Here is a 10,744-nt window from a genome sequence, read left to right on the forward strand (position 1 = left end):
TATCTACAACTACAACTACAACTATCTTTCTTTCTCTATACATAAAACCACTACATATATATGCTGTAGAAATTAATGTTGCTAGACTTTTAACTTGCTAAAATATAATAATATTATTATTAGTTTGATTATACAAACACTATAAGCCAATTCCTCCCCTTCCGATACTTATTAATACCCAAAATTTAGTTGATGATATTAGTTATTTATAGATTTTATTGTTTGGCAAAAAAGTAGTGTTGAAATTAATCAACTACTCATCACTCTATTTGTTTGTTTTATTGTTAATATTGTAAACTTAATTTTTATATATATATATATTGTTTTGTGAGCGGTGTAGTCTCGGCTAGAGGCATAGACTGTGATTTTGTCTAGATCTTTGGCGTATTTTACCATTGTACTGAGAGTGCTTCAGTGTATGGGGTAAGTCAGTGTTTTGAGAACTGAATAAGTTCTTGTATGAGCTGATTGGTTCTTGTATAAGTTTTTTCTGTTTGCTTTAAGTTTTTCTAGATGGTTTTGTCCTCTTGCTTGTTCTGTTTTGTGTGGTAATCTTAATATCAGGATTTAAAAATATATGCTTTTACTGTTTGCTCTGTGTTTTCTGTTAAGTGTTCCGAATCTTGAGCTTATTTTAAAACAATCAAAGAATAGCTTAAGCTCTGTTTTTTCTGTGAAATCTCTGAAATCTCATTAGTTGTTTTTTTTATGCAATCAATATTTATGGACTTTGTATCTTGAGGTATTCTTTTGGTTCTTTTATATGTTTAGGATTAATTAGGTGCCCATTTTGTTATTAGTTTGTGTATATGTGTGTTTAAATCAATTTCTTATCCTGTTTAGAGTATGATTTATGGTTTATTTTAAAGAGTGTTATTAGTTGGTGTGTTGAGATTTTTAGCTAGAAATGTATACCAGTTTGAACTTTTTGAGTTGTGATTCATTACTTTGATTCACAATCATATCTTTTTCATAAGGAGATTGATTAACTCTGTATGTTTGGGCTTTGGCTATAGTCAAATATATTTTCTGGAATATCTTTCTATTTGATGCTCAATTCTTTGCTTGTACTGCTTTGTTAGAACATAATTTGCTTTAGTTTAAAGTTTTGAATACTTTTTGTTAAAAGAAATTGGATTTTGATTTTTTTGCTTTTAGACATTATTGGTGTTTTTGAGAGTTATATTCTTATTTATGTATAGAGTACTCTCAATCTCTCTGTCGTTGCACCCTCACCTCACCCTCACTCTCGGTCTGCTCTCCGATCTCTCCCCGATCTCTCAGACGCCGAAGCCCAGGTAAGCTGAAACCCAACTCAGAATATATATAGTTGCTTTTATATATATATTAAGTTGATTTAATTTTGTTTAAATTTAATTATTTGGGTTGATTTTGTGTAGAAATTGAAGGAGTATCTCTTGGAAATTCGGTCACTGGTATAATATAATTTTGTGGCATCAAGGTATTTATTTTTTAATTATGTTATTGGTTTAATTAATATGTGAATGTGTGTACAAAGTGAGATGTGTTTAGTGATATATTTATATATGTGTATAAAATTGTAGTATGTGTTAGTATTTAAATTTGATTAATAATATGTATATTGTGAATGTTCTGGGAATTTTCTGAGTGTTTTTTTGTAGGGTTTTAAATTTTTGGGATATGTTATAATAGAGATGTTATGCTGTCAAAATTTTGGTAGAGTTAGATGACTAAATAAATAATAATATAATAAATAAGACATTAAATACTTAGAATTAACAAAATAAATTAAAGAATAAATTAAAATATTAGATAAATAATTTAATTTAATATTAACAATTTAATAATTTTAAAATAAAGTGAAAAATTATAATTTAATATTAACAAATTTAGTAATTTAAAAATAAATTAAATAATTAGACATATAATTTAAAAATAAATTACAAGTTAGATAAATAATTTAAAAATAAATTACAAAATTATAATTTAATTTAATATTAACAAATTTAATAATTTAAAAATAAATTAAAAGTTAGATAAATAATTTCAAAATAAATTATAAAATTATAATTTAATATCATAAGATTTTATAAGACATCATAAAACAACTAGTGTTAAAAAATATTTCTTTTTTTGTTGCTTTTCTTTGGTGATAAAATTTGATCACCAAAGATTGGATAGACGTTTTATATATTATCACTTAGTGATAATGTTTTATTAATTATTTTCAATCACGAAAAGCCTTAGACCCGTTCGGTGAAGCTAAGTCAGTAAGAACTCTTAAATATGCTTCTCCGAATTATCTAGGACGGTATGTGTCCGCATGGATAGTTTGGATTTGTTGTGTACCTATAATTTGATCTAGTACTCATTTTATTGTTTCGTTAATAGAGATTTCAATATGTGTCTCCTTATTTGTTCTCGTAAGTGGGCAAACTTAATTTTAGTCTGCCCACTTATGAGAACTATAGGGAGGTGCTGCCGAAATTTTTACATAAACGAAACAATTTTAAGAGTGTAGATTAAATTATATGTATACTACAAATCTGAATGGGATAGGTTCTTTACCCTTATAGAAGTGGAGTGAAAAGGTGGATTAGGGCACACACACATAGTCAATAAGTTTTAATTATTGTTTATTCTTGTATCGTAGATGTCGATCGATAAGAGTTGGACAGCATTAAGGAAGCGTAACTGTGATGCTTATTGGAACGATCTCCAAGCCTTCTTGAGAATGGCAAAAGAACACGTAGACTGCGACGGGAGAATTTTATGCCCGTGTGTGAGGTGCCTGAATGTTAAACTACAAACTATAGATACAGTGGAGGCTCATGTCTTTGACAAGGGTTTTCAATAGAGTTATCAAAAGTGGGTTTACCACGGTGAGGTGGAAGCTAGTGTCGCCAATGAGGTAGTTGAGGAGAATGAAGATGTAGACGAGATGGTTGACGTCGTTGATGATTTCCTCTTAGCGACAAATGCAGAGGAAGCAGATGGTGTGTCTGGCAGTCGAATGGGACAGTATTATGACGAGTTGTTCGACGAGATTGAAGCTGAGTTGTATCCGGGTTGTGTTTGGATATCATCCTTAAACTTTTTGGCGAAGTTGATGCATTTGAAAGTTAGAGGGAAGTGGCCAAATAACTCTTTCGATGAATTGTTGAAGTTACTAAAATTTGCATTTCTGAAAGATAATAAAATTCCCCCAACACACTATGAGGCGAAAAAGAAGCTGAGTAAGTTAGGGTTGGGATATCAATCAATCCATGTGTGTAAATATGATTGTTCATTATTTTATAATGAGCATGCAAGCAAAGATTCATGTCATGTGTGTGGGAGTAGCCGATGGGTCAATGAAAAGAAGAAGGGGAAAAATGTTCCACACAAGGTGATGCGTTACTTTCCGTTGACTCCCAGATTAAAGTGAATGTACAGTTCAAGACATACATCTAATGACATGTTATGGCATCATACTGGGAGATCAATAGAAGATGGGGTGATGCGTCATCCGGTTGATGGGTCTGCATGGAAAGACTTTAATGCCACCCATCCTGATTTTGCAAAAGATCCTAGAAATGTTCGTCTAGGCTTGGCTTCTGATGGATTTAATCCTTTTGGCAACATGAGCTTATCATACAGCATGTGGCCTGTGATTTTGATGAACTACAATCTCCCCCCTTGGCTATGCATGAAGGAAGAGTATTTTATGCTAACTCTGCTTATTCCTGGGCCAAAATCACCGGGTAAAGACATGGATGTATTTCTAAGACCCTTGATGGATGAGTTAAAACAATTGTGGATTAACGGGGTCGACACAAGAGATGGCACAAGGAATGAATTGTTCAAGATACGTGCAGCCCTTCTGTGGACAATTAACGATTTCCCTGCTCGTAGTAGCTTGTCTGGTTGGAGCGGGCAAGGGTATAAAGCATGTCCAACGTGCAATGAAGACACCACTTCCATTCGAGTGATTGGTAAGACATCGTATGTCGGTCATAGGCGATTCTTGAGGAGTAATCATAAGTATAGAAGGGACAAGGAATTTGATGGCAAAGTTGAGAAAAGAAATCCTCCACAACAGTTTACTTGTCAACAAGTTTTAGATCAAGTCAATGCTTTACCGCTTCAAGTGTTTGGTAAACATGACAGATTTGGGGGGGGGGGGGGGGGGGTGAAGCGCAAGCGAGGTGTAGGGGAAAGTAATTGGAGGAAAAAAAGTATTTTCTATGAACTTGATTACTGGAGTTCAAATCAGTTAAAACACAACCTAGATGTGATGCATGTTGAGAAGAATGTGTGCGACAGTATCCTTGGGACTTTGTTAGATAATGATAAATCTAAGGACACCACTAACGCAAGACATGATTTAAAGAATATGGGGGTTAGGAAATCGTTGTGGATTTACGAGGATGCCAATAAAAGGTTAATGAAACCGCATGCTCCATACGTGTTCATTTTTGAACACAGGCGAGATTTTTGTCAATTTTTGAAAGGAGTGAAGTTGCCCGATGGTTTTTGTTCTAATCTAAAGAAAAAATTCATAGACAATGACTCAAACATTGTTGGGTTTAAGTCCCATGATTGTCATGTGATAATGCAACGATTACTTGCAGTAGGTGTTCGCAAGTTTTTACCAAAATCTATATCCACTACCATCACTGAATTGTGTAATTTCTTCAAACAATTGTGCTCTAGGACACTGAACGTTTCTGATATGGAGAAAGCTAAGGATGACTTGATTGTTATTTTATGCAAGATGGAGTTGATTTTCCCTCCAGCATTCTTTGACATAATGATCCATCTGGTCTTACACTTGCCTGATGAAGCAATATTGGGAGGACCTGTATTTATGAGGTGGATGTATCCTTTTGAAAGATACATGAAAAAATTAAAAAACTATGTCAAGAATAAAGCTCGTCCTGAAGGATCTATAGCAGAAGGATATGTTGCAGATGAGGCTTTGACATTTTGTTCAATGTATTTCAAAGGTGTGGAAACAAAATTTAATCAGCTTGATCGTAACGAAGATGCACCGTATGTGAATCGACACCTCACAGTGTTTGAATCTCAATGTCGTCCTCTTAGTAAGGGAATTCCTGTGCCCCTCGATGAAAATACTCGGAATAAAGCTAAGTGGTTCATATTGGATAATTCTCCAGAAACTGAAGTGTATTTAGAGTAAGTACATAATTAATATTCATTTTATTCTTTGTTCAATCTACTCTTTAATTAACAATATTGACATTGTTAATTAATTAACAGGGAACACCTAACTGAGGTGCAACAAAGAGATATGGCTGCCAATCATAAATTGATACATAAGAAAGAGTTTCGTTCATGGTTTCATAAGAAGGTAACTTGTACTTAGCAAATTGCATACTACAAATTACATTCTCATTCTAATATATTTCTTTATTATTAGATATATGAGTTGCACCAGCTTGGGTCATTAGAGCATGCTGATGAATTACTAGCTTTAGCATCTGGGTCAGATCTATTGGCTTACTCCTACCAAGCATGTATAGTGAACGGAGTTCGATTTGTTTCATACAATCGAGATCAGAATCAAATTACACAAAATAGTGGAGTGTGTGTTGCTGGAACAGAAGATTTTAACTATTACGGGCAACTTGAAGAAATACTCCAGCTGTCTTTTACTAGTTCTTATTCGGTGGTATTATTTCGATGTAAATGGTTCAATACAGATTCGAAAAAAAAGAAAACCATCGCTGTAAATAATATTACTAGTATCAATGTTAGCGGTGAATGGTATAAAGATGAACCGTTCATACTAGCTAGTTAAGCAAAACAAGTATTCTACATCGATGATCTCGTTAGAGGACGAGATTGGAAAGTTGTCCAAGAAGTGAATCATCGGCAAGTTTGGGACTTTCCAGATGCTTCAGATATGATTGCTGATGTTGATGTTGTACATGACACCAACTCATCGAATTTTGTTTTGACTATGGATCTCGTAGAGTTGGTTGTTCAGCAATTTGATGTACCAGCGACTCAAGTCAGCACAGCCCATCGACCTTCTTTAGTTGTTCAAGAAGATGATGGATTTATTAATGACAATGAAGATGATATGACAAACAGTGTAGAAGAAGCAGAAGATGAGGATGAATTAACTGTCGACCTTAGTGATCATAATACTAATGATGTGTGCCCGATAGAAGTTGATGTAATTAGTGAGGATAGTGACTATTCTACTTAGTTTTGTATCTAGTCTTCAATGTATTATACATATTGAGAAATAAAAAGTTCGTTTCCAAATAGCATGTTTCAAATTACCTAATCAATTGAAATAATACTCAATAAATTAATTATAAATAATAATTAAATATTAAAATAGATAGGTTAAATTACTATCGTGTTAGTAGATGTCAGTAGATGTGGCTAGAGCTCACGGTGGAGACGCTGGTGGTGATCCTCCACCGGATCCTACTAGGATCCCGACTACATGTGACTCAGGTAATTTTTTTGTTATTTTATTTACTCACATATGTTTATCATGTATATACTAATATTCTATGTATTATTAATAAAAAAAATACAGGAATCCCAACTAAGAAAAAAGGTCGTGGCGCAGCTATTAGAAAAGATCTAGAGGAGAGGCGGCGTAAAAATGGAAAACCACTGGAAGTAGCGTTTTGCCCACGAACGTACAAGGTTGTTGGGGGCGAGCACGCTGCTTTTGTCCGCCTTGTGGGAACCCAAATTAAAACGAAAGTTCCCGGACATTACGGTTCATGGGAATTAGTGCCTAAACAATACAAGGATCAGGTCCTTGGCATAATTCAGGTAAAAATAGTATTAAATATATTTTTTAAAAAAAATTCTTTAATATAGTACATATATTATTAATATGTTTAATTTTCAATTTAGTACTATTATCAAATAGCGGGCCGCGAGGATTTCTTAAAGTGTTAAGATGGTATCGATCGAGAGATGAAAGACCGATACCGTAATAGGAAAACACTAAGACACGAACACTTTGAGAAACACTACAATGGACCGGAGGATTGGGATAAGGTTCTAAACAACCCAACCAATGATGTTAACAAGAAGGAGTGGAAGCAGATCTGTCAGTTATTTACAAGTCCACAATTTATTGCGCGCTCCATAAAGAATAAGGAAAATCGGAAGAAACAAAAGTATTCTACAACGCAGGGTACAAAATCGTTGGCAGCCGTCCGTTTTGAAAAAGTAAGTAAAAGATAAAATATTATCAAAATTATGTTCTTTTAAATTATATGTTCTCTAACATTTGGGTTATATTTTTTAGACGAACACGGACCTCATTGAGTCATGGAAGGATTATCATTGGAAGAAAGCAACAAATGATTTCGTGAACGATGATGCTCGCCAAGATTATGTAAGTTTGAATTATATTTTTTAATATTAATAGAGTTATATTTAATGTTAGTGTCTAACATTTTTTGAAAACAGGAAAAACTGAAGGCTGATTTTGAGTTACAAACTCAGCAAACATCCACTGATGCTTCTAATAATGATAGTCCGTCATCAGTTCATCAGGTAGAGATGTTACAAAAAGTATTAGGCCAAAGGCGTGGACATGTGCAAGGAGTGGGCCACAAATTGAAGGGGTCGGGGTCGAGGTTGAGGTCGGGGTCGGGGTCATCATCTACCCAACACTCTCACTTCATCGAGTCTCAAGTTCCTCCTCATCATTCATGAGAATATATAGAAAAATTGGAGAATAATCTACAGAAATTGACTGATCAAGTTAATTTCTTAACTCAATATTTTGTACCTTCATTTCGTCCACCAAACGTTCAGATGCCGCCTGTGCCTGTTAGTGACAATATTTCTAGGGCTTCGTTTTCTCAACCTCCAGCTCCAACTCATCCTTCTATGTACGGGGCAGCGCCGTCTCAACATATGGTACCTCCATATATGTACGGAGCAACACCTTATCCGTGTCCGATTCCACCGTGCTCCCAGCCATCGTATCCCTACATGTATGGAGCTGGATCGTCCACATTACCTCCCCAATATCCTTGGCCGATGCCGCCACCGCAACAACCACAACCACAGCCACCGTAACAACCACAACAAGAAGACAATAGGAAGGAGGACGATGCAGCTGATTTAGGAGACTAGGTTTATTTTATTATTAATTATTGTTAAATTTTATGAACAATATGAATATTTGCTATGTTAATGTATTATAAATATGTACAACTGTTATTTTAATAAACTAATTTGAATATTTAATATAATATTTTTATTTTTAATATATATTTTTTCAATTATTTAAATTTTAAATAATAATTTCGATAAATAATTAATTAAAATTGTATTTAATTAATTAATTTTATTATTTTTTTTATAAATAAAATACTATTAGGGGCGACACAGTCGCCCCTGATAATATGCCACGTGCAACCATTTGGGGCGACACGTCGCCCCTAATAATTAAGTATTAGGGGCGACTAATGGAGTATTAGGGGCAACATATCGACAAAAATAATTCAAAATTTTCAAATTTTTGAGGCGACATTTCAAGTCTTAGGGAGGACTGTGTCGCCCCTGATAATATGCCACGTGCAACCATTTGGGGCGACATATTATAGTATTAGGGGCGACTAATGGAGTATCAGGGGCGACATATCGACAAAAATAATTCAAAATTTTTAAATTTTTGAGGCGACATTTCAAGTTTTAGGGGCAACCCTCGAGTCGCCCCTAATGTACCATTCAGGGACATTTTTCCATGGGCGACTAATCAGGGGCGACTTTTCGGGTTATTAGGGGCGACATGCGTCGCCCGTAAACTCATTTTTGTTGTAGTGAGAATGTAATGTTGGTTGAAGGACTAAGAGTTAATCTTCTTAGCATTAGTCAAATTTGTGATCAGGGTTACACTATTAATTTTGATAGTAATCGTTGCTATGTTGTTAATGATCAAGATGAAATTATTTTGCATGGTTTTAGATCTAATGATAATTGTTACACTCTCACTACCTATGCTACTTGTCACTCTGCCATAGATAACTCTACTGATTTATGGCATGAAAAGCTTGGATACATTCATTTAAAAAAAAATTAAAAACTGTCAAATGTAGGAATTGTTTGAGGATTACCCAAACTGGGTAAAGAATCTGTGGGAAAATGCAAACTATGTCAGCTTGGTAAGCAACTGAAAATTTCTCACAAAAGTATTCCTGATGTGAATACTTCCAAAGTTCTTGAACTTCTTCATATGGGTCTAATAAGTCTAATTCAGGTTGAAAGTTTGAATGGTAAGAGATACATTTTTGTGTGTGTTGATGATTTCTCTCGGTTTTCATGGGTAGATTTTTTTAGAGAAAAATCTGATACTTTTGATGCTTTTAAATCTCTTGTTTGAAAATGTGTGTGAAAAAAGATTGTAATATTGGAAAGATTGTTCGGATTAGGAGTGATCATGGAAAATAATTTGAAAATATTGTTTATGATGAGTTTTGTAAATCTAAAGGTATTTCTCATGAATTTTTTACTCCTAAAACTCCTCAACAAAATGGAGTCGTTGAAAGAAAGAACCGAACTCTCACAGAAATGGCTAGGGTAATGTTAAACAGAAAGAAACTTACCAAGCATCTATGGGCTGAAGCAATTAACATTGCTTGCTACACCATCAACATGGTATTTTTGCGACCAGGTACTCATAAGACTCCTTATAAGATCTAGAAAGGTAAGAAACCAAATGTGAGTCATTTTCATGTTTTTGGCAGTTTATATTTTGAGGGATCGTGATCATACTGGTAAATTTAATGCAAGAAGTGATGTTGGTGTGTTTATAGGATATTCTATTAACAGTAGGGCTTATCGTGTTTATAATATGAGAACCCAAACTGTGATGGAATCTGCTAATGTTGTTGTTGATGATCTAAAAGATTTCTCTAAATTTTCCACAGAAGAACATATTGAAGGTTTGCTGGAAAAGTATCCTGAACTGGTAAACAATTTGGCTGCAATCACAAAATATTCGTCTGAGGCTACACCTCAAGATTCTGTAGCTACAACCGATGATTTTCCAGAATCTTCAATGGAGAAAGAAACTGAGCAACCACCAAACATAATCATTGATCCAATTCAAAGAGAACCATCTTCCAGAGTCAAGAAGAATCATCTTACCGATCTCATACTTGGGAACATGGATGAGAGCATGGTTATTAGAAGAAGGTATGCTAATTTGATTCAATTTGTGTGTTTTGTCTCCTCTTTAGAGCCTAAAAATGTGAAGGAAGCCTTGATGGATGAAGCATGGGTTCAGGCAATGCAAGAAGAGCTGGATCAATTCATTCGCAATAAAGTATGGACACTTGTTCCTAGACCGACTTGTGCTAATGTCATAGGAACAAAGTGGATTTTCAAAAACAAAAGTGATGAGTTTGGTACCATCAATCAAAACAAGGCAAGATTGGTTGCCCAAGGTTACACTCAAGTTGAGGGTATTGATTTTGATGAAACTTTTGCTCCAGTAGCAAGACTTGAGTCCATCAGGTTACTTCTTTCCATTGCTTGTATTATTGGTTTTAAATTGTACCAAATGGATGTTAAATATGGTTTTTTGAATGAAGAAGCTTTTGTTGAGCAACCCAAAGGATTTGAGGATCCACATTTTCCTGATCATGTTTATAGGTTAGACAAGGCGTTATATGGTTTGAAACAAGCCCCTCGTGCTTGGTATGAACGTCTAACTGAGTTTTTAATCTATCATGGTTATAGAAGAGGAAATGTTGATAAAACATTG

The 10,744-nt window shown here is 34.4% G+C and overlaps 2 long non-coding RNA genes across 2 annotated transcripts; both read left to right on the forward strand.

Annotated features, from left to right (window-relative positions):
* The first annotated feature begins 1,139 nt into the window (after nt 1-1,139).
* Nucleotides 1,140-6,451, forward strand: LOC133802370 (uncharacterized). Its single transcript, XR_009877277.1, has 3 exons — nt 1,140-1,298; nt 1,401-1,462; nt 6,366-6,451. It is a non-coding gene; the product is annotated as an uncharacterized LOC133802370 (long non-coding RNA).
* A 136-nt stretch (nt 6,452-6,587) lies between these two features.
* On the forward strand, nt 6,588-7,506 carry LOC133802253 (uncharacterized). The gene is made up of 3 exons (XR_009877222.1): nt 6,588-6,786; nt 6,871-7,360; nt 7,435-7,506. It is a non-coding gene; the product is annotated as an uncharacterized LOC133802253 (long non-coding RNA).
* The last annotated feature ends 3,238 nt before the right edge of the window (nt 7,507-10,744 follow it).

The sequence above is a fragment of the Humulus lupulus genome, chromosome 9 (genome assembly GCF_963169125.1).
Source record: "Humulus lupulus chromosome 9, drHumLupu1.1, whole genome shotgun sequence".
NCBI lineage: Eukaryota > Viridiplantae > Streptophyta > Magnoliopsida > Rosales > Cannabaceae > Humulus > Humulus lupulus.